Source organism: Plectropomus leopardus, chromosome 16 (assembly GCF_026936395.1).
Source record: "Plectropomus leopardus strain MGB_pleo_1.0 chromosome 16, ASM2693639v1, whole genome shotgun sequence".
Lineage (NCBI taxonomy): Eukaryota > Metazoa > Chordata > Actinopteri > Perciformes > Serranidae > Plectropomus > Plectropomus leopardus.
This window is the reverse complement of record NC_142191.1, coordinates 10,645,773-10,673,276: the sequence shown is the minus strand read 5'-3', so window position 1 is coordinate 10,673,276 and position 27,504 is coordinate 10,645,773. Positions and strand designations below refer to the sequence as shown.

Sequence of the window (27,504 nt, the reverse complement as noted above, 5' to 3'; positions counted from 1 at the left end):
AAAACCCTTGTCTTTAGAGCATCCTCCAAAGTGGTAAATCATTGAATTAAGTTGTTATTACACACTCAAACCCAAACGCCAGAATAAATGATGGTACTGCACATTTCTGCAAACCATGAAGGTGTTATTTTTGTACGTTTCAAATGTGGCAGATATGTTGCAATTTTCAGTGGAATGATATGGCCACTTTGGGGTTAATGTGGGGTTATGTGTGGGCACAAAAACCACTTGGTTTGAGATAGGAAAACATTATTTGCTGTAAAAAATCCAGTTTGGTTCCTACAAACCCAGCTGGAAATGTCAAAAACACTTGTTAAAAATACATGGTTTTGTTGTTACAAACATGACTGGAGAGGTCCCAAACTCTCATTAAAAGTAGTAAGATTGGCTGCTACAAAGACGGTTGGAAATGTCCTGAACTCTCGTTAAAAAGTACCCATTCTGATCACTGCAAAAACAGCTGAAAAGGTCCAAACTCTTGATACACAAAAACACTTTTTTTCTTCGCTAAAAACACAGCTGGAAATGTCCCAAACTCTTGTTAAAAAATTGGTTTGGCTGCTACAAACACGCTTGGACATATCCTAAACTCTCGGCGGAGAGAACAATTACTTTAACATTTATTAAGAAACAAATGTGCATTATACAGTGTGCACAATAACAAAAAATGATTATGTAAGTATTCTTTTGCAGATCCCAGTATGTCATCACTTTGCAGGGGAAGTCTAGACACCAGTGGTGGTAAAAGAGTGAACAGGCCTTGATGAAAATCTGAGTGGATGTGATATGGAGGGGATTCCTGATGAGCTCACTGGGAGGACTCATTGCCACAGCTGACTCTGATGAAAAGTGGAGGTGGAGGGGTAGAGGTGGATTGCATCGATCGGTCACTGAAATGATGGCTGACAGCAGAGGTCTTGACAAACTCTGATTGGTTTAGGTGAAAAGAGTACACGCCCTCAGTCAGCTGATTGCATTGGAGGCGGGAAACAAAATTGATTAAGATAATTTTGTGTGTGTAACACAATCATACAGTATACTGCACCAAGACTGCCATGTGATATCTCTTTTTTGGGGACAGTTTCTTAATGAAGTTAATGAAGTTTAATTCCCTCTAGTTCCCATAAATTTTGCCTATATGTACTTTTCATCGCCTGCAGTCAGAGAACTGTGTGTATCGAGAACTGTTAATGAGGTAATGCCCTACTGCAAACTGTGACCTAGATTTGAAGGTGGAGGCCAGCACTGACCAGTCAGACCAATGCTGCTGTACAGTGGCAGCGCTCTGCTTTCATCTGAAACACACACAGCTCCAGCCATGCATAGATAAATGAGGAACCAAAATCACAACCCCTCTATAGCCTAGTCCACACGCACATGAGTATTTGAAGAATGGGTTTGGCTGTCCTTCATACTCAAAATAATTATCATTCACAAACACACACACACACACCTACACGCACGCACAAACCAAACCTACAGGCAGTGATATAACTGTAACCCTAATGCCACGCAAACAAGAAGAAGACACTGGCCAATCAGAAGCCTGAAAAAAGCCATTAACGAGTAGGCTACATGGAGCAGTGACCTCCCTAGCACATTCCGACACCCCTGATCCTCCATATAGTGGAAGAGTGTCTGTACAGTTATGTATAAACATGTAAAAAGTCCTATTAGCAGTGTTAGAAATAGCACTATTTTGGCCATTATTGCCATTTCATGGTGTTTAAAATTTGCCTCAAAGTCATGGAAAAGTCATGGAAATTTATTGTTTAAAATTTGTATGCACCCTAAAGAAAAGATATTCCAGTACTGAATGTTGACTGATAGGTGACGAATTGATGATGATGGCTGCAGTGAGATCAAATAGCACACGAATCTGCATAAATATGCACTTATTTTTTATTTTTTACAATGCACTGTGATAGAGGCACCTATGTGCACCCTGTTGTGTCCAGTGAGGTAGAAAACATTGTCTGCTCACAGCCATCCACCTGTCTGACCTGCTGACCGTGATGCTACAGTGTGCAGCCTTGTCACAGGATGACCTCGGTGACTCACGGTAGTCTGAGCAGTCTGCCTGTGCAACCCACTCTGCTCCTGCTCACCCACTGACATAAGTTTAGTCTCACTGTGATGTCTGCCATCCTTCTGTTTGCTTTCCGCTCTCACATTTTTACTGTTTTTTTTCCTCCAGGGCCTCTATTTTTTTCTCTCTTCCTTGCACTTCTCTCACATTTCTGCTCATACAGCCACCTCTCTCTTTCCCTTTCTATCTCCCATCCCTCTGCTTCTCTTCCCAGTTATACCCCGGTGGGCTCTGGCGGGCAGCAGGCGCTGACAGTTGTATTAGCAGTCGATTGCGAGGTCACTTTCGCTCAGGCCCACTGAGACTCAATAGCACTGTCTGAGCCACAGAAACAAAGACAGAGGAAGATGAGTGGGTAGTAAATGGAAAATATTGAAAAACAGAGATAGAAGATGGGACTATATATGTATGTTACAAATATATATGGAGAGAGAAGGATAAGGAAGAGGGTAGTAATGAAACAGAGGTATAAGCGAAATGAAAGCTGGAAAAAAAGAGGAAACGAGGTGCATACATCATTCTCAGGTGCACTGAATGTTTTATTTCCTGCCGTGTAAAAAATAAAATCTTTTCGACACCGGGCTCGGATGATTTTCATGACACAATCGGTGAACTCCACCTACATATGTTTATGTTTATTTGCCGTAGTCCTCTCAGCTTAAGTAAGGGAAGTATGAGTCTGAGTGCCGGCGCATGTGGGTGTAAAATGTAATGTAGAGAGCTCCGCCATTGCTTGATTGACATTTAATCGCCATGGCAACGAGTGGGCTGAGAGTGACTGCTCCCCTGAGGGCTTTTAGTCGCCAGGTTGCAAGAAAGAAGGAGACTGAGGACTTTCTAACTGAGCATCGCCACTTTCGTTTTCCATAGCCTTTTTCAAAGGAGTCTGCACCAAAAACAAACCCCCTATACCCTCTAAACCAACCCCTCTGCAGATGTTCAACACCCCCCTCCCGCCACCACCTCACCCCCCCAACCAGCTGTTGTCCGCTATTCAAATGCAGCAGCGAGTCATGATTAAGTGTGAGACATTCGAGGCTGTCGCAGCATTTTGGGTGCTAAGCTCCACCGCTATTGCTTCCTTTCTCAGCTGGACGTCAGCTTCCAGCAGCATTGTGTTGATTACAAGATTTTGGGTTACACTCTTAGAAATAAAGATGCTTACTAGAACCATATAGTGATCATCTTGTCCCGATAAGAGAAGGGGTTTCTATCCAGAACCTTTCCACTTGCTAGGGGTTCTTGAGCAAAAAAAACCTTTTTTATCCCCAGGAATTCATTTGAAACCCACCAGGGATTTCTACTGAGAACCCATATTCTGAAAGGTTTTATGTAGAACCCACCCAGGAGGTTTGACTAAAAACACAAAATCCATAGGGTATAATATAGAACCCAGTCAGGGGGATCCTAAACATGACCAAGTGGTTTCTGTGCCTGAACAACAACTACAGGGTCTACAGATAACCCCTATATGGTGTAATGGCTCAACCCAGAACCCTTTATGGTGGTTCTATCCAGAACCATTCCACCTTCTATTGTTGCTGACAAGAACCCACTCAGGGGTTTTGACAGAAAACCCTTTTATATTCCTAGGGTTTCAACTAGAACCTATGATGGGGTTCTACAGAGAACCCTCTTATATTGCAAGGGGTTTCATCTAGAAACCAGCCAGGGCGTTCCTAACCATAACCACTTGCATGGCCGTGATCCCCAGTTTTGCAGCCTCTCGTATCTGCTCCTCCATCAGCGCAATCAGTGGCAAATGAACAATGAACACTGGACTAGTACCAGGGAACATATTCATCACCAATAATGCCAGTTGGTAAATCAAGCTGTGTGCTGAATCCAGTCAGAAATGGCAGAAAATGGCAGAAAAGTCTATTACTCAAAGAAACTCTACAAATGCATCCTCTTGTTGTTGTTATGGACTCTATTACTGAATTAACTTCACTTATCGCTGTGTTTACTCTGCTAATGTCAGAGTTAGGTTTGTTGCTGCAGGAGCCACCTTAACTGTTCCGCAAGCAGCGGCCTGAATGCTATGTCATCACCTACAGCACAGTCCCTGATTGGCTGCTTACGTTATTAACGGTTGAATGTCATCGGGATGGTCTCAACAGGCCAAGAACCTCGGCCCTTTAGGAAGAACCCTGTTTGAACCCTAGTTTTTAAGAATGTAGATCTCAGGTTCAGAGGAACAACATGATGACGGCGACACTCTCAGGCCTCCAGATGGTGTTTGTTTTAGTCTTGTGATCTGACTCTGCACAGTGTTGACTCACCCCTCGCCTGTACCTCTGCCTCCCCCGTGTCACCATATCTCTCTTCTCTCTCAGTCACTTGTATCCTTGCGAGCTTTGCATAAAGCGTAGAATCGGTGTGAACCATTGAGCAAACAGCGATATGAGCAGCCACTGTCACGTTTGTGGATGGAATCCTGAGTTAGACAGAAAGGCGGCTGGGTGGGAGGACAGGGAATCCCTGAAATTCTGAACCTGTAATGCAGTGTTTGTTTTCTATATCTGCTGTGTGCAGACCAGCATCTCTCATCCAGACACACTATCCCACTCCAGTTCCATTTCATCTGCAGGTGTCATTGGATACGGGTGTTCAAAAACTCACACAGTCACATCTAGTTACCATAGCATCCAATTGTGAGTACAAATCCCCCTCCTGCTGAGGTCCAAGTGCGGAGGCGTTTCGAGCCCTTTACAGATGGTGTCATTCCAACGTGCTACCTAGCAGGGGTCCACTCCACTTATTGGAGAGTCCGGGTGGGCGGATTCTTGGGTCGGTGTTTTGCACAAGATAAAAGACTGAGACAAAACGTCTCAGTCTGCTTATTCAGCAGGGTGATGAGAGGAAAGAGCTTCCCATGGGGTGCATATCTGCTCTGGACAATAATGTCATGCAGTTTTTATGGACTCTGCCTCATTTGTTTGATACACTAGATGATATGTGGGAGTACTCGTGTATTAAATACATACATATATTAAAATAAAAGACATGTTTGCAGTAATTTTAAAAGAAAATACCACAAAAATTTAGCTCTGTTTTTAGATTGCTTTGGAAGTGTTCATTTTTTTCCAGACTTTTCTTTATGATACTTGCTTTTTGTTGTGCTATACTACCTAGTTTTGCCTTTTTTATAAACCTTACAGCCTCAGAAATGAATTCAAATGAAACAATAAGCGCTTACTTTGGTTGAACTGCTAATAGCCATAGACTGTATAAATAATGGATGGAGTTACCATAACGTCACCCGTTGGTTTGTGGACTGCCGTTTTGACTGTCGTGGATCTGACTCATAGACTGTGTCACTCAAGCGGCCCCATCCTTGAATGGGTATCTTTGGGCCTTTATAAAATGTAAAGGGATGAATTATAAAAAATCATTAATTCCCTAAAAGTTGTCATCAATGTTAAAATGAAAAGCTGCAGAGACCAAAACAGTTTTTGTACCAGGCTGTAACTATATTTATTTCTGCTATAAGTTGGGCATTTTAACATGAGTGTCCGTGGCTTTGTTTTTGAGCCAGCCTCAAGTGGCCACTCTTTGAATTACAGTTTTGGCACTTCCGCAATGGCTTCAATTCTCAGTCTGGGAGGGTGTCGCTCACTCACAGCTTATAAACATGTACACCCTGTGCAATGTATCCTTATCAAACAATTTGTCGGACATTTACAGAAGCAGCACCCAAAAAATGACTTTTTAACTTGATGTAAAGTTACGTACTTAACATAAAGTTATGGTTAGGTTTTGGCAAGTAAAGTTACATAGATTAGGTGTAGGGAAAGAAACACAGTGATGAGGTACCTAAAATAACTCAAAAATCAGTTGGTTTTACACATGACACAAACACTTGTCTCCTGGGTGAAAGACATGTTGTCTAACTCATCCCAGCCTCAACCTGCCTCCTCCCCCAGACCTCTGTTCCTTATACGTACATCTTTACTTTTGTCAGCACATTGTACACAGGAATGCAACATTTCAATTATGTGGATTATACTCAAATCACTGGCTCATGATTACTTGGGTTATATACAAATTCTTTACATTATTTTTTGTAGGTATACTTGTGAACAGGGCCTGAGAACAGTCTGAGCTTTGACAGAGGATCACAAATTGGTAATGCTGTATTATTTAGGGGAACCAAAAAGATTGAGATCAAGTGGCAACTTCCGGGGTGCCAAAAACTGCAGTTCTTTGAGCAGCCACTTAGCTCCAAAAGTGAGTAATTCCTCATAGACCCCCATGTTAAAATGCCCAACTTTAATGCAGATATAAATATCATAGCATGGTGCAAAGAAAAAAAGGGGGTTGGTCTTGATAGCTAATTTCATCATTCATGACAATTACGCTGAACTACCAAACTACTGAAGTGCATCCACTACCCGTATCATCATGCAGAAGGAAATATGAATATTTGATTTTGGTGTGAACTATCCCTTTAACACCCTGTATTGTTGTTACAGTTCATGGGAAGTAGTCCAACGATTATCATTCAAACACTTCTATTTTAATCTGACATCAGAGATAAAAGATGAATTTTTTGGCCTCTAAAGCTGTAGTAAAGAATTACTCGAGTTACGAAATCCTTAAGTCTATATGTAAATTCTTGAAACTTTAAAGTTCCCCCCTTCAGCTCCACTGAATTGTGAAAGTGTGAGAAAGATGGCAGGGAGAGCAAAATTCTTAAGGAGTCATAACGCAAGTTGGGTTTGGTGTAATTTTTCGACATTTAAAGTGGAGACGATGGCCTCTTAATGATGTGCCTCCTCTGGATCAATGCACAGAGGATGACGGGCTGTATTAATGACCTATATAACACATCCCAGCAGCTCGGTCTTATTTTAGTTTTACTTCCTTGAGTACTGCAACCAGAGCCCAAGGGTGGAGGATACATGTGAATATCTTGTGACTGGGCTCCACCCACCATGACATGGCCTCTCTCTTTCTTTTCGCCTGTCAGGTATCATTCTGGTTACAGGCAGCTCCTCTGAGGATTGGGTAAAGGAGCTGAGTGTATGGCCCGAGGCTGTGCCGTTACTGAGCCAGTGCTCCGCTTCTCCCTGGAAATCACAGTTTCTCTCACACTCACTAACTCACACACAGACTGGTGGAGACTGAGGAAATTGACAAGGGACAGAGGGATCAGGGTTAGAGGGATGATGGTGGACTTAAGACAGAAGCTCTGGTGCTAGTTATTTGAGAGTAAACCTCATGACACAAAAACAGCTTTCTCCCACTGCAGCCAGCTTCATCAACAAGGCCCAGTCCCCCTCTAACACAGGGACTCTTTCTCATATACTGTATAAATAATGGATGCAGCAACTCTGACGTCACACATTAGTTTGTGGACTGCTGCTTTGAAGCCTCCATTTGGAGCCACCATCTTGGCTTTTTGAAGCCAGAAACAGCCATATTTGGACAAGAGGGTTAAGCTGTGGAGGAGCGAGGGGTGGATCTGACTCGTAGACTTTAGCAATACCTCTCTGACAGCCTGTCACTTATTGCTGTGACCAGGAAATGTTCTGGGTTCGTAAAGTCACACACCTTGAACCAAGTGAGCCAACAGCATAGAACGACCTAAAAAAACTTCAAACTGCGTAACACAGAGCCTCTAAATCTAATGTTTAAGTGCTGCAAAAATGTTTCACAGATACACTTCAATTTCTTATTTCCTGTAGAGGAAAGATTGCAATACACTCCTCAGAACTTTTTCAGGTATTTCTTAAATAGCACAAAGCCTCAGTATTTTATTGATCAAGTAGTGTACATCAGTGGTAAGACAAGACAGGCCAGTTCAGGATATCTATTATCACCTAGATCGAGGACAATTCTCCTGATATTTTCTGTAATTTACAGAGCCATCACAGGATGGAACTCTAAACCAAATCATGTTATTAAAATAAATACCAGAGTTGCTTTTAAGAAAATATTAAAAGAGTAGTTAATGCAATTAACTGCATGAATGAACAGTAAATGGCATGATGTAACTTCTTAAATCTTGCTTGCGGATGTTGATTTTTTTCTTTTCCTTCTGTAAACTGAACTCAACTCAACTGGCCCCACCCATTAATATGTGCATCTTTGGGTCTTGATAAAATGTAAACCAGTGAGTTATGTGAGTGTGACTATAGTGAATGTGAACTCAACCTTTAAAAAAACAAAGTCACACAATAATGCAAACAAACAAACTGACTGAGGTAGTGGTAGACCAGCAGCTCCTGTGTTCAGCCATGTCAAATCACTGATTTTGTCAATGAAGTTTGGTGTTTGAAGAGAACATATGTAAGTTTAGTTTTAGTTTAGTTCCCCATCAGATTGGGATATCTGTATCTGAAAGACTGAGCATAGGACTGGATAAATGAGACCTAGTTTATACTGCACAAGTAGTGAAAGTGTGTAAACGGATGTTTTGATATAGTTTTGCTGTAGGTAAACATGGACCCCTATGACTTGAATTCATCATCTATTTTCTCCGTTTGGGATTCTTCGTTCACTGTAGACATGCAAGAAAAACAAATTTTTTCCAGACAGAGTAGAGGCTCTACTATGCTGCTGACCTCAGATCTCAACCACAGAAATTGTTTCATCATGTCAATACTTTGTTTTTGCAATATTAGAATCTTTTTAATGAAATTTTTAATTTGAAATATTGAACTTCTCAAAAAATGGCAATTGGTAGAAATTAAGAAAAAAAAAAGAAATTAAGAATACTAATAAATATAAATAAAGCAAAAGCTTCTTGGCTAAACAACACTTGAGTTGAGTAGCCTACAAACACACTGGCTGTCAACACAGTAAAATCTTATCTGACTGCCAGAGTGAGGAGGCATACAAGCCAATGCATTCCATTACTGTCAGACAAAAAGGCCTCAGATATTTGCTATTGTTGCTCTATTTAACATGAATTTAGTGAAGGTGGGATGTGCCTTTACTGGACCCTCTTGTGTTTGAAGCGCTAATTAACTGTGACTCAACTGTGGGAGTCTTATTGTCAACATATACTGGAAAGTGTATAAAAGCTGTGCATTCTTCTCTATTTTCATAATGACTGTATTATGTGGATTTAACACAGGACAAAAAGGTACATACTGTGCAGGACAAGGGAGCAATTACATGCAGATTCCTTAAGCCAATTAACATTTGACTTTTTGCTTTTTAACATTACTCTTGTTACTTGTTAATACATTATGAAGGGTGCTGTTTGTGTTTTTAAATTTATGCAGAAAAAAAGTGTTGTTACATGAGTTTTTCCACATGAAGAAAACATAAAGGAAAGACGAACTACAAAGCAGTTAGTCATCGCACAACCAGGTTTTTCTCGTTGTCTTTCAAAAAAAAGGAGCCTTGACAAAGTTAGGTAAAAGGATTGAGAGTGGAGAGCAAAGAAATAAGGAATTGATGGTAAAAACACAGACGGGCTCAGAGTGGATCACAACGAGAGGAGCCATGAAAGAGACTTTGTGAAGCGTCTCTGCCCATGCACTATGCATAGAGGTTTTGATCTCAGTCTCCAGGCCTCATGAATGCCTACTGATCTTGCTGTGAGTTTTTGCTTTTAAATTGTGCCATCACATCTTTTTACAATGTCTACACAGTGTGACTTGACCCGGTTAAAGCTATTCCTGTCTCGGTTGTAGTATGAGGTATTTCTTTCGTTATTTGTTCCATTTCTGGCCTTGGATTGCACTTGTAAGATTGTGAAGATTTCACAGGAGCAAATCCAGTATTGCAAGGTTAGATAATATAACCACAGTGGTTAAGGATGTGTCAGTGCTTTTCACATGAATGCTTCTGAGAGTATGATGTTGATTTTTACAAAGATTTTAAAAGCTTGACCTACTTGGGGGTAAAGTGCCAGACCTCCCAGACATGAATTTTGACACCACTTTCATGTCTGTGTGGTAAATAAGTAGTGGTATCGATCTTCTCATCTAATACTTGGCTGGAAAACAAAGAAGTGTGTTTTTCAAAATGTCCAACTATTCTTTGAACTAAATTGCACTTCATTTTGTTGTCGAATCCAGTGGTCTCATACAGAATGTTGTATGATCCAGTTCAGGTAATGTTGCAGAATTAGAGTCCAGTGTAATTCCCTTTCTTAAGCCTTTCCTTAATTGAAAATGAGTTGTATTAAGAGATTCAGAAAATTGATCAAAAAAACAATTTGCTATATAAAGATATAATGGAGCAATGGCATCCTGAGCAAAGAATGAAGTCGAACTCTTTTTATAAGCAGATTATGACATGATGGACTCCAAGCCAGGACATGTGAAGGCTCCCCAGTCCCCCCATGACTCCCAACAGGGCAGGTACAACATAAGTTCTCAGCCCATTTAAGTCCCATAGATAAACTGAGGGTATAGAAGCACTCACTTGAAATGCATCACAATGGCTTCTTTCTTACTGCATTTTTAAAGTAATTGTTTAGGCGATTCCTTCAGTTTTTCCTTTTTTCTTTACAGGACTTTTAGGGCTTTGTTATTGACATGAATGACTACGCCCTATGTCAAGAAATGCAAAGGTAATAATGGCGACTTCAAGCAAAGGCTTTTGCTTCGGGGCCCCAAGAGCCCTTGGGCCCCTGGGCCTGGTAGGCCCATTCAGTAATACACCCATGGCTCCCTCTGTGTGTTGTAAACCGAGCATCTTTGTTTTTTTGTTATGCTGCCATGCATGCATGTTAGTGCATATGAGTCCCTGTGTGTGTATCACATTAGCTAGCTAACTGCCATTGCTCAGCGCTTGTATGGCAGTTACTGCTAATAACATTGTCCCAACCATGGTGGCGGAACTGCTTAGTCACAGATGCATATTGCAAACTTCCGGTTTCTCTCGCCTGAAAACCATTAGCCCTGTCAGCACTGTTGCCATTGTTAGCACTATCTGGGATGTTAGTTCTGTGAGCTGCTAGCAGGGTTAGCTTCAAGCCACCAACTCAGCTACCTCCATGTTGAAAGCCAGGTGCAAGTAATCCAAATTCAGACTCTATGTTATGTCCTAAATGTTGCATACAGTTCTTAAAATCATTACTGCACTCCTTTATGAAACTTTTCTTAGTTGTTGCTTACTTGAAAGCACCAATAATGTTGCTTAGCCAAAATTAAATGCATCTCAAAGCTTTGCTTTTAAATTAGCAGTAACCCACAACCACAGCTAAAAAAATAAACACACTCAAAGGACTATATAGAAGACAATTCTTCAACTTATCCTCCAAGACATTCCTCAGTTCTGTTTGTCCTTTAGATCTATAAGATGAAGCTGTATACAGGATGGTACGTTGGTGGTCCCCAGTCTGACTTCGGGTCAGTGCACAGCCTCACACAGTGAGCAACTGCCATTAAAGCCTCCACTAATGACTTATTGACCGAGCACCACTGAGCATGCTCCATCCAGGGTGCTTCAAAGGTAGAGCTGGCGGGGCTATGATGTGTTGTTCGATGGGACAAGACTGTTTGAAGTCGACTCTGCCTTGTCTTGCACTCTTGACACAGGCAGATACAGCGCAGAATACAGTAAAAATAGGAAAAGCCAAGAAAACATAAGCCTCTGAAGTTGTACTGAAATCTTCGAGCTGACTGTTCTGTCACGTAGCGGATGTATAGGGAGACTTCTCCTTTGAGATAGCTCTATATTTTGAGCTGCATATATATTTAGCCTTAGACTGTACTGTATGTGTCGCACTTCTTTGTGTTTTGTGTATGTTTACTGAATACAACTGGTGTGTGTGTCTTTTCTTTCAGACTTGGTTCCACTTAAATCAGTGTATGTGTGTGTTTGTGCTTCATAGTGCTTCTTATATCCTGGCCTGCTTTAGGAACGCAACCCGACCGTAACATATTGAGCCTTTCTGAAGGCATTTCTCTCTCTTGTGCGCTGCCTTTGATGGAAGTGTGTCACAGACTTGAGATGCAGCCTTTTGATGTGGTCTGATGCGAATTGGGGAGGTGACCTGGGTGCAAACACAGATAAGCCTGCACACACACACACACAAGCTAATTATCTACCCCCAGATGTTTAGTTTTGGGATGTGTTGCAACCCTTGCACAGTGGGACTCCATATAACGAGACACCAACAAGGAAATAACGTTGCAAGAATTTGCTTGTTTATTAACTGGGTCTGTTCTCCCTTTGGTCTTCTGTGTGTGCATTGTGGACAGTTTAGAGCACTGGCTGATTTTATGTTTAATTTGTGGTAATTTAATTAAACAAAATGTAGGAATATGCAACATATGAGGTGTATGTAGGATATTGTTTTGGTGCAGTGCTGTGACGTCAATTCACATTCACAACATTTTTGTTTTCTTTGCTGGAGGGAAGGTCAGCCTACCTTTTTGAAAAGGTACAATTAGCACTGTGTCTCTTTGTATGAAAATGAAAACTAATATGGACAGTTTGATATTCTTGAGGATGTGGAGTTGGATTTGTAGAGCTGTGATTGGATGGCTCCAGTCAGACGCTGAGCCAACAAAAACGCATTGGAATAGGGAGCACACAGGAATTGCAATTATTTGAAGTATGCTACATATTCTGTACAACATTCTTGACACCCTTCCCACCCATCCTGCCAACACCTTAAACTCTTTGCTTTGTGATACCACAGCCTAATTTAAATGAAAATAAAAACTGTTTATATGACAATTAGAAGTACAAGAGACATTGGAGTGTTTTTCTGTCCGCCTTGTCGGTGAAAGCCTGAGTCTAGACCGCAAGCATATCAGACGCATTTGGAAAAAAGCCAGAGAGCAGCACACTCGGCTGAATGTTTACGGTAAATAATGATGACAAAGCCAATCTGACATTACTGCAACTGACTTGGGCACAACTTGGTGCATTCAAACTAGTAATGGAAACGCGAGCCATAAAACAGACTAATGAAGGTCTTGGAACTAGAATTTGATAACAAAACTCTATTGAAGGCCTCAAGATCAGGAAATAAAGCAGGAATAACTTAAAGGCGTTGTCATGTCAGCTGATTTTGTGCTTCAGTAGTGCACATTCCCACACAACTTTTCAATTAAAATAGCACATACCAGTTAACACGACATGTCTTGCAACCACCCCTAACAGAGTTGACCTCGATAACAATTTATGATTATCACACAAAGAGATAAACCTCTACTTTAATGAATGTTAGTGTCAGAAATATTTACTGACTTTTTGACACAGCTTATGGAGAACCCAGGAATGAGTTTTAAAACTTGGAAATAAGTTAGCAGATAAGCATCTCTGCTTCCCTCAACTCAAAGTCAATGGGTTTTTTTGAATGCGTTTTTGGTTTGATGTCTGAAATACGGTCTGTGGTTAACACAAGCTTAAGAAACTTTAAAGTTTTGTTCAACGACATAAAATACTTGAACTTTAAACCTTCTGTGTCTTAAAAAAGGCAGTTGCTTACAAGTGGCTAAATGAGACTACAGAGCGTCATCTACCCAAATCACACCAAACACAGCTTTACAGCCTCATAGTGGTTGCTATGCAATCATAGTGTAGTTCATTATAGCCTAACATTACCTTTCTATTTTTGTTGATTCCATTTAGGCCTAAAAAATCCTGAAAGTGGTGTTCATTTGTGAAGATCATCTTGCTGTACATAATGTGTCACAAATCATAAATGTATCATAAATGTTTGTTTATCACCAAGCTTATTTTCTCCAGTGATCTAAAATCCAATGGAAAAATCCCATAGGCTTTTTGACAGGGGAAAGAGGACAATGTAAGCATGCAAGTTGGCCAGCAGAAAAAAATGTCATCCCTTGAGCAGTCTATTGTTAGCTTCTGTCATTTCAGACTAAAGGTGAACACTTGTCAAGAGAATATGAAGTTCTAATGGCCAGGCTGAATGCAAACATGAATGACTGGATGTAAGCAGTCAGCTGGTGGCCAAGCAGCTTATGAATGAGCCAGAAGTCGTGAAACATGAATGAATCAGCTGATGACTGAATGCAATGGTGCACGTGTGACGAAGCCCTTGCTGCCCTCAACAGAAAAATAGTCGTTTCATTTGAAATGTTGCTTAAAAATTCTCAGTTCTGTCTATTTATATCTGTGTCAGTCACACTCCATCTTGTTATGTGGGCCCACCACCTGGAAGGCAATTGTAGAGTCTTATGATATCAGTAATATTGACTCCTGACTCCAAACACTGGCTTTTTTGGTGCAAAATCCATAGCATGTGTTATCATTAATTATCACTGAATTTCCTTGTGATCATTTTCTGCAAAACAAAAAAACGTTATGAATTAATTAGAGCATATCATTTCTTCAACGTCTGACACATACAAACAGTTGTCTGGGACATAACAGATGGCTGTATTACAAGAGCAAATGATGACACACAACTGTATCACACTTGGGCCCATCAAACAGCACAGTGTGTGGATGTTAATTCACGCTATGTATCCTGTGGATGTACAGAGTATTTTCGTCTTGTTCGGAAAAAGAAAAAGATCTTACAGTTCTGTTAAAAATTTAATGGCTTCAAAACTTCAGGGTCAAACAATTTCACCCTCCAAATATTTTAAGCGTAGTGAGCCAGAGGAGCAAAGAGAGGAGAGTTTTGTCGGATTTTCACCCTGCATGCACTCCTGGGTGAACACCGGTAGCAACACACCTTTTATTCAGCTTTCCACTTTCGATATAGATCGACATTCCCTTGACAGAGACGAGCATCTTAGCCCACGGTGAGGGAGACGTCAGTGTGTCCTCTATCTCTCTCTTTTTCTAGATCTCTGTTACTGTCTGTCTGTCTCCTTCAAGTTTCATGTGCTTCCAGGGCGCAGATATTGACAGCTTGTTTTCTCCCCGCAAAGCGCTGAGTTTTTCGAGACACTGTCGCTTCCCATTTGCTATTTAATATTTCAGCGTGAGGTGTTTTTGGGTGTTGTTGCTACAGGGTCTGCTACAGGGATTGGGGCTTTGGTGACTTGCATGAAAAACAATTTGTGTGCTGTTTAGAGGCTGATGTGAAAAAGTTCGAATGAAAAATAAGTTTTTGATGATAGCTGGGACATAGTGTCTTCTTATCAAGAACTGTATCTTTATTTATTCCTAATGTAAGTCATATTGTGGCTCTAGGTTTGACAACTAATTGACTGTTTGTGAACCCACCCCGATAGGTCTTGGGTGATCAGATCACAAGTGGACAGCTCAACGTATCTTAAGATCCAGTCACTCACCACATTTAGAGGTGGTCTGAGCAGCAAACTGTCACAATTTCAGCAGTGTGTACGCTCATATAACTAGGGCCACATTGAAGGACTGCCTACTCAGCTGATGTCCTTACTTATCCAACTTTCCGCCAGATAAGCAAACTTAACAATTTTACTTTATTTTTTAAACTATCTGTTGCTTCTGTTACACAAGTTAGACACAGTGCTGAATGACTGTCCCCGGACCTGCTGTCCTCCCAGTGAACAGGTAGTTGCCCAACAAACATACAGTATATAGACACTGAAATAGCTTGACTCTGTCATTTAACTTGTTCATAACTGTTACATTAAAAAGCCATAAGGTGCTAAGGGCCCTGACACACCAAGCCAAAGGTCAGCCATTGGTCAGTTTTAGGTCATCAGTTATTGTCTGCTGCTCTAGTTTTTTGAGGTGTTAGCAGTAGTTGGCCTTTGTCTGCTTTTTATCAGCAGAGTCAGTATACAGTACTGAATCGGCGTCAATACTGTTTTGAGCCTGTCGGTGACTGAAATCACTAAGATTGTCAGATCAGCTCATTGCACAAGAAGAGAAACTGGACTGAGGAGAGCAAACAAACAATTAAAGTCAAGAGGGAATGAAAATAAACTTGTTATATTAGGTAAAATTACTTTTTTCAGCAGCTGAGCTCTTAAGCAGAAGTGGTTTGTAACTGTTTGTGTTATTGTTTCCTCCTGAACTATAAATATCCTTGAAACATAGGGTTGTGTTGTTAATGTGCTAAATGACTGATTAGTTCATTGAATCCATCCTGTCAGTCTTCTGGTTTCCCTTTTTGAATGACAAATACAAACTACAGCTGCCTGCTGCTATGGAGAGTTATTTCCTTTCACGTAGGTGCAAAAAGTACATGCCAGTTGGCTGTTGGCTGTAGTCTTTGCAGTCTGTTAAAGGGCAACTTTTTGGCCTAAACACAGGCGACGTAAGGTGATGCAACAGTCAGCCTTTGTCACCACTACTTCTTTGATGTCAGTTTGATGTGTCTTGGCCTTTAAAGTTGGTCCTGTCACTGTGTATGCGGGGTGAGAGGAGTCTCAACAACTATCCTTGGCGCAGAGCTAACACTCCTGCAGCCGCAGTTTCCCACAATGGTGGATGAAATGATCTAGTCTTCTTGTTTAGTTGCATATAGAGAGGAGAAGTCAGATCCGATCAGAAGTGGTAGCACAGGACTCATTCCAATGCCAGCTGTGAACAGACAGACATAGATGTTTCCACTTTTGACTTTTGACTCACCCAAGACGCAATTAACAGGCTAATGGTTTCTGTTGATCTGGCCGTTAAGCAAAAATGAAACTTGAAATAGTCATTTTTGAAACATCAGAAACACTGATTTCCAACAGATGCAGAAAAAGCAGGCTTCTCATTTCTAGCTGGTGACTGTCACTTCCGTTCATTACTCATGTTTTTGGTTTGGAAAGGAATAAAATTCTCCCCAAACTCATTAAATGCAGAGTATCGCTCTTACTCGCAGGCACGCAACTTTAGCATGCTGAGAAATCCAAAGCTTGACAAGCCTGCCGTGAGGGGTTTAGCTCAACCAATCACTGTATTTGGGTGAAATAGACAGTGTCCAAATGAGTGAAGTTCACAGAAGGTTTCTCATCAATTCCACCTTGATCCTTTTCATCTGCAGAGCAACTCTACCAAATAATTCGCAGCTCTCACCATGTCTTAATATAGCAAGACAGGAGAAAATCCTGTTTTTTACATTGCTTCCAACAGGAGCCTGTGTGATTTAGATTTCCCTCCTTGATGTTAAAGCATGAGTAGGGTTTTGCCTGCCCTCCCTGAGAGAGCGCTGGAGTAATAGCAGCTGCTCAGTCCTGATTAGAGCCATCGTCCTTCCAGAGCCAGGCCCACACATCTCTGTCCTACTTTCTCTTCCTCTCCTCCTCCTCCTCCTCCTCCTCCAAATCTTCCTCTCTCCCTATAGCTCCCAAACCGCTCCTAAAGTCAAGCTCCAAACTGCTGCCTAACAAACACAAAATCATGCTGCATAAAATTTGCTGTCCTTGTTGATCCTTCCACCTTTTTTTTGGACCCAAATGTCTGTGTGGGTATTCCACCCACCCGTAACATCTTACCCTACAAGAAGTTCTGCAGAATTTTAAGCTTGTGTGGAAAAATCCACACATACATAAATATGCATTAGAGATGAACCAGCACAAAATTTCACCACGATTCTAATGACCAAAATGATCACGATTATGAGTATTATCACAGTATTCTTAAAATGTGCCATCCAAAAAGTATTAAAATGCAAACTGGAATAATTTTAACCAAGTATTACATAGAAAAACACAAAGAAAATTAGCTGAACTATTTGTTTGCATACACTTTAAAATAAATACCTCATATGACAACCATGTCGAATGTGCATACACTATTATTATCATCATTATTATTAAATAAAACATAAATATTGATTTTAACATTTTGTTTATTTTTATATTATTTTATATTTGGTCTCTATTTGCATGAATTGAGATTTACATTTTGCATACTGCATCATGCAATTTTTGTCACTGTTTTAATTTTATCTGAACTCTATCTAGTTTTGTCTCACTCATGTTTCTTTGGCTCTCTGTTGTTTTACGGCCTCCTCAGTATCTGTTTCTGCTTTTGCTTTGCTTGTCAAAACACTTTATAAACTCTGTTTTTAATGGTGCTATGTATAAAATTATTATTGTTATATATATATATATTTAATAAGCTGTGTTTGAAATGCTTGCTCAAATGTCAGTGTCACTGTTGATGAGGACAATGGACAATCTGCTGCACACCCACTCTGTACATGTGGGAATAACAAAGCAAACCCATGTTGCTGCTGCACCTGCGTTTGGGAGACTGTTGCTAACTTTGGTTGGCGATAGACAGTATCAAAGCACCATAATCAAACAAAGCTTTAATGATAATTAAAAATTTAAACAGTAATACTAACTGTCATATGATATCTGAGACCATATGCTTTGTCATCAATAAGTTATCACCAAAAAATACCAAGGCACAAAGCTTTGCAAAAATTAAAAAGCCAACAATAAATGGCCACGTTTCAACTCACAGTTCTCATCAGGACATAAAAACAAGTGGCAGCTCACAGATACACCGGGGCTGGTGTCAGGTGGCAGGCAATCAGTGTAGCACTGGATAATTATCACAGGTGCAATCAATGAAGTGAGTGTGCACATAATCAGATCAACTACCAACAAAGCACCAGTGTGTTCCAGAACAGCAAATTCATCAGAAATAATCAATAACTTCAGATATTCACATAATTTAAAAGAAAAATTACATCAAAACAAATGCATTTTACAGATATGGCACATGGTCCAGCTCTTCACAGCCCTTAGTTGGGAGATCCAAAATGTTTCTCTTTGCAACAGTTTCTTTATATGCCCCCCTTCAGGCATTTCTATGGCGACTATACCTACTGCTTTTGGTGAGTCCAGGTAACATCCATGGTGCTGTTTGTAATGCTTGGCCATGGGGTAGTCTTTATTTCGTGTGGCATATTTGTGTTCAGTGACTCTGTTTCAATTATCTTTTTGTTCTCCCCATATAAAACTAGCCACATGGGCAATATAGGTGGTACACACCATGGGTTGTATTACCTCATCCAACCAAAGATACCTGATGCCTGCATGTGTGAAATAGCACTCCTCAGCAAATCTACTTTATACTAACTGTCAGGAATTTTACAGCAGTTTGTTGTGAAACTGGAAACTGTTTCATCCCTAATATGCATCCACAGGTAAATAACAAATCTATGTTAAAGCTCAGCTGTGTGTTGTACATTTTATGGTTTGCTTTGTGTGAAGCTCATTTAAAAGAGCAATTTGAAAGAGTTTGCTCTTGCGTGCTATAATTGTGTGACCTTCAACATCTCATCAGGGCAGCTGCAAGCTGTACCTATTGTGTTGGCTGTATGTGTAGGTGTGTTTTGTGTCTTGACATAAAATTCAAGAGACAGCTCCTGTGTTTTTAGAAAAAAAAAAAATCACATCCATCCAAGCACTGCTATTAAAGAATCTCTGTCCAAATGAAAATGCAAAGTCCATGTTGTCCATGTGTTCAAAAATGACAATATATCAGTAACCCTATAACCATGCAAAGATGACAAAGAAGAAGATGTTGGAAAATCAGAAGAATGAACAAAAGCTATTACCTGAAGTCTACCTGGAACAGTGACCTCAGTGGCACATACTGAAGCTTTAATTCTGTAATATAGTGGAGAGGGCTCATTTCTACTTTATGCACAAAAATAGATCTGTCCATTTCAAACAGAAATGTCACTGCCCTCATACTTCCGTGTTGGCATGGATACACCAAATAAATGAGTCAAAAGTTTCACACAAGTGAGACAACGGTGAACAACTTTGTAATACTTTTTTTAACAGACACAACACTGTAGACAGCAGTGGTCCTTGAGGCCAGAAAATACATGCGTATACACAGCGACATGTGTACATCGAATTATTTTCACTTTATTACTGATGCATTACGTTCCACCATTTTTTAAATGTCTTCTTAGTCTCATATAGTCATATCTCGCTCAAACTACGCTACAGTGCCCCCTCAGTCTCTGGCGGTACTGCTCCATTTCCTCCGCATCCATAAGCTTTAAAAAAAAGTGCACAAATATGGATGAAGTGAGTGCAGAACAGAAGGCTCCATACATATCTAAAGTAGCACATAAATGAGCCCTCACTGTACACCTAAACAAGCACAGTTTAAAGACCTGTTAGCAAGGTTAGAACCAGGGCTACTGTGGTTATGTCCGCTATTCCAGAAATGTCACGTTCTTTGCGATGCCTCGCAAAGCAGATAACGGTACACACACTGACATCTCAAGCCAAAAACTCCCTGTCTATGCATCAACAGTGAAAATCAGAAATTCCTGAAAATCTTCACTTTGGATGGAGTTGGAGTTGCATAAGATACATTTTCCATTACCCAAAATGCAGTTTGCACGTGGACAAAAATGCATAGAAAAAGCTACATTTTAAAATACACCCATGTGCTTATGCATTGGGACATAGTTTCAGATCATCTTTTACAGGCTCACATTTTGGGGGGTCAAAATGATGACCAGACAGGCTAAAGTGTCTCCTCCGACTCAAATTACCACAGGGTCAGGGTGAGCTGAGCCGCTATATGTAGGATGGGATGGAGAGATGCTTTTTATGAAAAATTTAAAACCACTTTTTTCCATTTTGGAGAGTCTGCTGTAACGTTAGTGGGATGCAATATTGGCACAGAAATTTGTTTCAGTTAATAGCAGCAGTTTCACAGCCCAGGCAGCTGATGGTCAGTCTTCAGGTACAATTAACATTTGATTTCGTTTCATTTAAAAATGAAAGAAAGAAAAATGTAATATGTATCATGCCAGATTACTGATTTCACACTTGGAAAAAGATTTGATAAAACTCAGTGTGGGAGTCCCAAAACAACATTAGTTTGGCTGGTTGGTCTTGGCACACACAAAGTGATGCTGCATAAAAGAAGGTAACATTTCAGGACTTTGCAAAAAATAAAAGGCAGGGAAAGCCTGATCCAGAAAAACAGGGAAAAAACAAAGGAGAAACAGGAGAGGATGAAAGTGTGCAAGGAGAGGGAGGAGTGTGAGGAGCTTCCTGTCCCTTTTCCCCCGGGCTGAGTAGGAGCAGATTGTTCAGCCTGAGGTTGGACATGCTCAGGGGTTTTGTGAATGAAATGGACGCCTTGGCAATGTGCCCGCACATTACGCCGCTAGGTTTTCTCCTGTCTTCCTTCCCATCCTTCCTCCGCTGCCCTTTCTCCCTTCTATTCATCAGGAGACTTCCCAGACTGCAACATGTTGGAGTCCAGTTACCATCACTTAGCAACTCCCAGGAGTCACCGGCTCTCTCTGATGCTCTCTCTCTCCTGCTGTCTTTTTGTCTTAATTTTATTCAAATTAGCTTAACATTGTTGTTAAAATACTGTGTTGTTGAAGCAGTATGAAGTCTGTATGTTTTCTTTAGTTGTGTGTATTTGCACATTTTATACAGGAGAACTAAAGGTTTACTGGCACAGACAAAAATAGGAAAAGAAAAATTTATTTGTAACATATGGAGTAAATAGTAAAATAAATTTTATATTGTTTATATATAATTTAGCAGGCTGCTCTCATGCACTGTTCATACATATGTAACACATGTAATCATGTGCCATATTATCAGGAAGGCTGCGATCATGTGACCAATGCACTGATGGGAAAAAATAAGGAAAGCTCATGTAAAGGGGCAAGTTTAGGTGGCAGGTGGGTCAAACAGTCACAGGACTTTTTCCCAGGAAACCTGTGTTCGGGACCGTGTGAAACCAAGTACACTTTGAGTTATTTTTGGTGTGTCGTCGCCATGTTCTTTTTCCTGAACCTAACCTATATAATACCCCTTTATCGCAGAAAATTAGCACGTGTACAGTTGTTGTTTTTTTTTTAACACAGGAAAAAACAGCTAAAAGTAGGCTTTGGACTCCTTTCGCGTTGCCAGTAGACCAAAGCTGTGCACACGGCTCTGCAGTGAACAAGTTGCCTTTCAGTTTTGTTTTATCTCAATGGTATGTCACATGTCAACAGTAGAAAGTAGAATGTAGGCCAGTTAATATATTGCAGTGGTTACTTCTTTTTTATGTCCTTTTCTTATTCAGTCTGTCTTTCAAAATTGATGCACACTAATTTTAAACAATATTTTAGTGCTGCTTTGGCGGAGACTGACAGTATTATGTAGTATCACGTCATTGAATCTCGCTGGGCTTAAGTTAGCACATTTAGCGGGGTGTTTTTTTAAGATACATCGTTTTGATTTTAATTTCCCTAAACCTAGCCTACATAAATTTACAATGCAAAAGAATGTTTCTTTTGCTAATCTTAACCTTTATAACTTTACTTGCCTTAAACTAGCCTATGTAACTTTACGTTTAGTACAAACCACCATTTGTGGGGCGCTAATTTTACAATATCATACAAACCACTGCATGTGCATTACCATGAGGTATGTGAACCACTGCATGAGGATACAATGAATTTAGTATGCATTTGCTAATTAATGTTAATGGAAATGCATGTGTGGTTATGCTGTTATACAGTATATTTATTAATAATAAACATGATGTCATATTTTCATGATGTGTGAAAATCCACTCCATCTTAGTCATACCTTTTCCACTGACCATTACTTACTGCTTCTTCTTATTCACTTACTCAGCTCACATTTATTGGCAACCTCTCTCTCGCTCGCTCTCTCAAAAGCACAAACACACACACACACACACACACATCAAACACAACATCATTTAAACTATCATCCATACAAACACAGACCCTCTCTTCTTTCCTCCGATCTCTCTCTGCCTCCACCCACTGAACCTAAAGTGCTCTCTGGCGGTAATGGCCAACCTGTGTTTCACCATGTCACATGACAGGCAGAACAAGCCTTAATGGAGGGAAACATAGCTCCATTCAGGTTTACAAGTGTGCTGGCTCTTTCAGGTAGAAGGGTACGCATGATTGGAAGGAAATGAAACCGTGTTACTGCAAAATAATATTTAACTCTATTTAGAGCTTTTCACTTACTTTAGGCAGACTGCAGTTGAAAGATAAGGTGACTCATGCTGAGGCGTGTCTTGCAGGTGGGAAGGTCTTTGTCCTTAGGTGCTGCCCCTTAAATCCTCAGTTATGACTGGCTAAATAGCCATTAGGAGTTTATCTCAAATGTCCTGGAAACGAATAAAAATAAAAAGCATTGTTTAGAATTACAACATCTAGCACAGATAATCAAATCATGCATGTTTAAATTGACCCAAAACTGTAGAAAATAAAGGAATTGTTTAGCCACTAAATTACCATCTTTATCAGTTTCTGTTTTGTCTCATGTTGACCCAGGGTTAGGCCCATAACAGTAAGTGTAACATTACATGTTGTCTGTGTGAGATGACAGTATAGATAAAGTTGCGAGAGATTAACTACGTTTGTTTCTAATATTGTTTGAGTCGTGCACTGGTGAGGAGTTGGTTTCAATTTTGATTTTAGTTTTGGTGAGGTTGGGGGTTAGAAATAGCGGGACTCACTTACATGACAATTAATTGCTAGAATTGTTTGGGGGTTTTTTTTCTGTTTGAGTCAATAAAAGAGGAAAAAGATTTAAATAAATAAATATTTCTATAACAACTCACACATCCCTCTTGTCATGTTGTCAGTACATCATACATACTACACCCCTGTCAACACACAGTATGTATCTTATCGCACATCACAGCCCTTTCCTTTTCACCCTGAGGCACAGACAAGGAGATATGGCTGCTATCATACTCACAGATATGACAAGTATTACTGCATGAGGGATGTTTGCGTCTGCTCAAACAGACGATCATTTACTCCTTGCCCTGATTAAGTCCCTTCAGAAGGGGCAGAGGCCTGGATCTGATGTCCAAAGGGGGGCTTTGCCCTGTCAGCATCCGATCTTCCCTGCATAGATTCATGGAAGAAAGGAAAGGGTTCCCAGGACACCTTTATCGATCTGGCCCCATCCCCCCGCCACACACACACACACAAACATCTCTTTTTTCCTTCTATCCTCCATCTCACCATCCCTGCAGCCAGGAAAGGTAGAGCCGACCCTCAAGTTCTCATCCTACCCGAGTGTGTACATGTGTGCCTGCTCTGCATGTATGTTTGTGTGTGTGCATTTTAAGAGCTGGAAAAGCTGACACTGTGAATCCAGGCTGCTGTCTCAGAGGATTTATATCATATTGTGTTAGCCGGTGTTTGGGTGATGGGAGGAAGCTGTTTATGGGGCTGAAAATGCTGGAATGGGCAAGAGAGGTGTTTTTTTCAGCACAGCTTTATGTGTGTGTGTGTGTGTGTGTGTGTGTTCCTCAAGGAAACTATGATGACTCTTAATTTTTTTCCTCATTGTCAGTAACTATATCTCTCTCTCAGTCTGCTGTGCAGGCTCACTGCACTGGTGCGTGTCTGTGACCTTAAAGTACCCCGCATAGCTAAAGTGTGTCTGGATTAGTTGTTATGGTGGCCACTTAATGTTCTTTCTCCCTCTCCGTCTGTCTCTGTCTCTCCTTCCCTGCGCCTGCCAGGCTGACATTTTGATTTGTCACAACAGGTTTTGCTCAGTGGGCCTGTCACTGAGTAGCAGTTGGGGGCTCACACATATGCTTTGTGTCATTGGATCCCCTCAGGTTAGCACGGGGCTCCCGGCTTTCCCATAGTGACACTGTCTGATGGTGTGAAGCCTGGTGTAAAAATGTGATTGTGTGTGCACATATGTGTGTATGTCTTTTTTTCTTATGGAAAGGAAGAGACATGCATGCAGTACAGGTGTTTTATTTGTAATGCATCAGCCGTATTAATGACATGCTGGTCTCTGCTACAGACTAATACAGTTGCATCTTAGAACATGTGTGTGTGTGTGTGTGTGTGTGTGTGTGTGTGTGTGTGTGAGTGTGTGTAACCCTTGTTACACAGAGATCAGGCTGCAACAGACACCCTTCATCATGCCAGCTGTGTTTTTTTTTATACAGAACCTAAATAACAACGGCCCCAGTGTATGATTTTTTGACAGCATGCCGATGTTTCGGAGGCAAAAGAGGTGTGATGAGCCTGACATGTAATGCTTGGTTCAGACTACATGGCATGTTCGTCGATTCCAACAGTCACAATGATTTTGGAGTCATAAAATCTTGCATCTTGTCTTGTGACTTTGCATACAGACATGACAGACTACACATTTGTCCACTAGCAGTCATCGCCGCTTGACTTTCACAATGTGCGTGAGGTCTGTTTTTGTAATAAACCATGCAAGTATCTGAACTCTCCACAACAAGTTCCTGCAAATGTTTCACAATAAAAGCCTTTTCTTATAAAGTCAAGGGATTCTCTCAACTGAACTGAAAGGGGACTTTCAGTTTGAAATAAATATGGGATGTGTTGCATATGAAATGATGACGTGATGAATTAAATTTATCAGGGCAAATAGGAGCAGATTAAAAATAAAAATATCAGGGAATTAGAAAATAAGCTCTGTGTCTGTTTCAAATAAAGCTGGAACCGTCTGCAGTTGTGGTGAGTAAAGGCTCAGACACTATTTGTAAAATTTATGTTTGTTTGTCCAATCCTTCTCCATTGTGAAGAATTAACTTTCTTTGCTAGCTTTCTGATATTTCATTTCTGTTTTTTACGTTGTACTGGTTACGTAAGGAAATATTAAAAAGGCTGGGGTGCAGCACCAGCAACTTTGTGAAGAGCTCCTTCAACAACAAGGAAATGCCGAATTTCCTTAATGCTGAAACTTATGATAAATGTACAGTAGCTGATAATATATCAATTTAAAAAAACAACATGTTGTTCAGCAAATGTCTTACTCTCAAAAATATTGATCATGTGAGTCAGCCATTTCCATGCCAATTTGTAAAATATGACTTAAAGTGTTTTTGCACTGCTACTTTTTTGTAAATAAAACACCCTTGTGTGGAGCTGTGGAGAAGGGTGTGGTGGAGTGTAGGATGGACAGCAGGTACAAAATAGGGTGGATGTGAGTTTATGCGATTTGGTAGAGCTAGTTACTAGCTGCATGCTTTTTAAATCTCCTGCGGTTGGTTGCACATAACACTTCGTCAAAACGTCACACCGTCCTTTCTTGCTGGCTGTCTCTTTTACACAGACGTCAATTCAGCATTGTTACTACTTTCACTGCCGGAATAAAGGCGAGACAAACCTTTCCCCCTTCTGCAGCGGTATCTTTTACACAGAACAGTGAGGCAAAACATTCCCGCCTTGAACATGCAGTGTAAAAAAGAGCTTGCATGTGACAGAAAGACAAAGAGAGAGTGTACACGCTGATACTATCGTGTAAGAGTGAGAATATGATAAGCTGGTTGAAATTGATCCTGCAGTCTGTCCCTGTGTCTTTCACTAAGTGTGTGTGCGTGTGTGTGTGTATTTGTGCGTCCCTATAAGCCTCAGTGGCGAAAGCAGTGTCACTTATGATGGATGAGGTGACATATACTGCATGTCAATAATGAGCATGCTCACTTCCCTCTCATACATTCACACCTTGCTCTTAGAGAAGAAGAGCTCCCATCTTTCAAAGTAGCGCATTATGTGACAAATCTTCCTCTCCAGTCTGTGCGCAGCGTGAAAATAGGGCAGTTTTGAGGCGGCTGTGTGTGGGAGCTTTCTGCATTCTCCCACGGGTACATTCCCTAAAAAGGAAAATTAATATATCAATGGATGACTTGATCATAGTCAAACATGTGCTGCTGCGTGTGTGTGTGTGTGTGCGCCCATGCATTTGGTGAGTGTGAGCATGTGCACACTTCCAGGGAGCCGCCTCCTTTATTTGCATGTCTGGAGCGAACATCTATCATCATCATCAAGGCGCTGCAAAACAGTGAGGCAGGCAGGCACCGCCGACGCTCTCGGGAGAGAGACTGAACACACTTTCAAACCTTTACTGCAGCGTTATCAAACGTTTCCTAAATGCCTTCACCTCGGGGGGAAAGGCACGCTACGCACACGCGTGCACAGATGCAAACAGACAGATCGTGTCTTGCATCTTTCTCGCTTCTTACTGACTGTATTTTCCCATCATTCACCTTGTCACATACTATCATACATATAAGATATTTATATCACACAAATAAGAGTAATTATTTTAAAAAAGCCTCCTTTTCCTTCATGTGCTGTATATTATTGTAAATGCTGATAGCCAGAGTGGCTCAATCCATTTTTGGGAGCCAGAGGGGATCACTGGGCAGTATTGGCGAGGAGAGGGGAGCTCTGAAATGGTACAGCCTGATAGATAGAGGAGGAGAGACAGTGTGTGTGAGTGGAATAGTAAAAAGAGCCCCCGAGACGAGGAGGAGGTGGAGGAGGAGGAGGAGTGTGCGTGTGTTGGGGGGGGGTTGCATGGTGGGAGGAAGGGAGCGAAGGAGGGAGGAGTGTGGTGGAGTGGAGGCACAGAGCCAGAAAATTGCATTGCGTGCTCGGTGATTAGTTTACCTCCTGGGTCTCATTCTCTCTCACTCCCCTCCTCTCACTCTCCTCTCACTCCCCAGGTTCTTTTCTACCTCTAGTAGCTTTTCCTTGTGTCTTTGTCTTGCCACTTTCCGCTGCCTCTCGCCTCCTTCCACTTCCTCCATCACTACATCACACTGTCACT

General features: G+C 40.9%; 2 protein-coding genes across 3 annotated transcripts in view; one reads left to right on the top strand and one right to left on the bottom strand.

Annotated features, from left to right (window-relative positions):
* The window catches only part of mtmr9 (myotubularin related protein 9), a 100,134-nt gene that overhangs the window by 48,930 nt on the left and 23,700 nt on the right, over positions 1-27,504 (bottom strand). For both annotated transcript variants that reach the window (XM_042504003.2, XM_088089074.1), the window contains exon 3: positions 22,905-23,047. The gene's annotated coding sequence lies outside the window, so the exon portion shown is untranslated. The remainder of the gene's footprint in view (positions 1-22,904; positions 23,048-27,504) is intronic.
* Positions 1-27,504, top strand: part of xkr6b (XK related 6b) — a 76,344-nt gene that overhangs the window by 27,600 nt on the left and 21,240 nt on the right. The window lies entirely within an intron of this gene.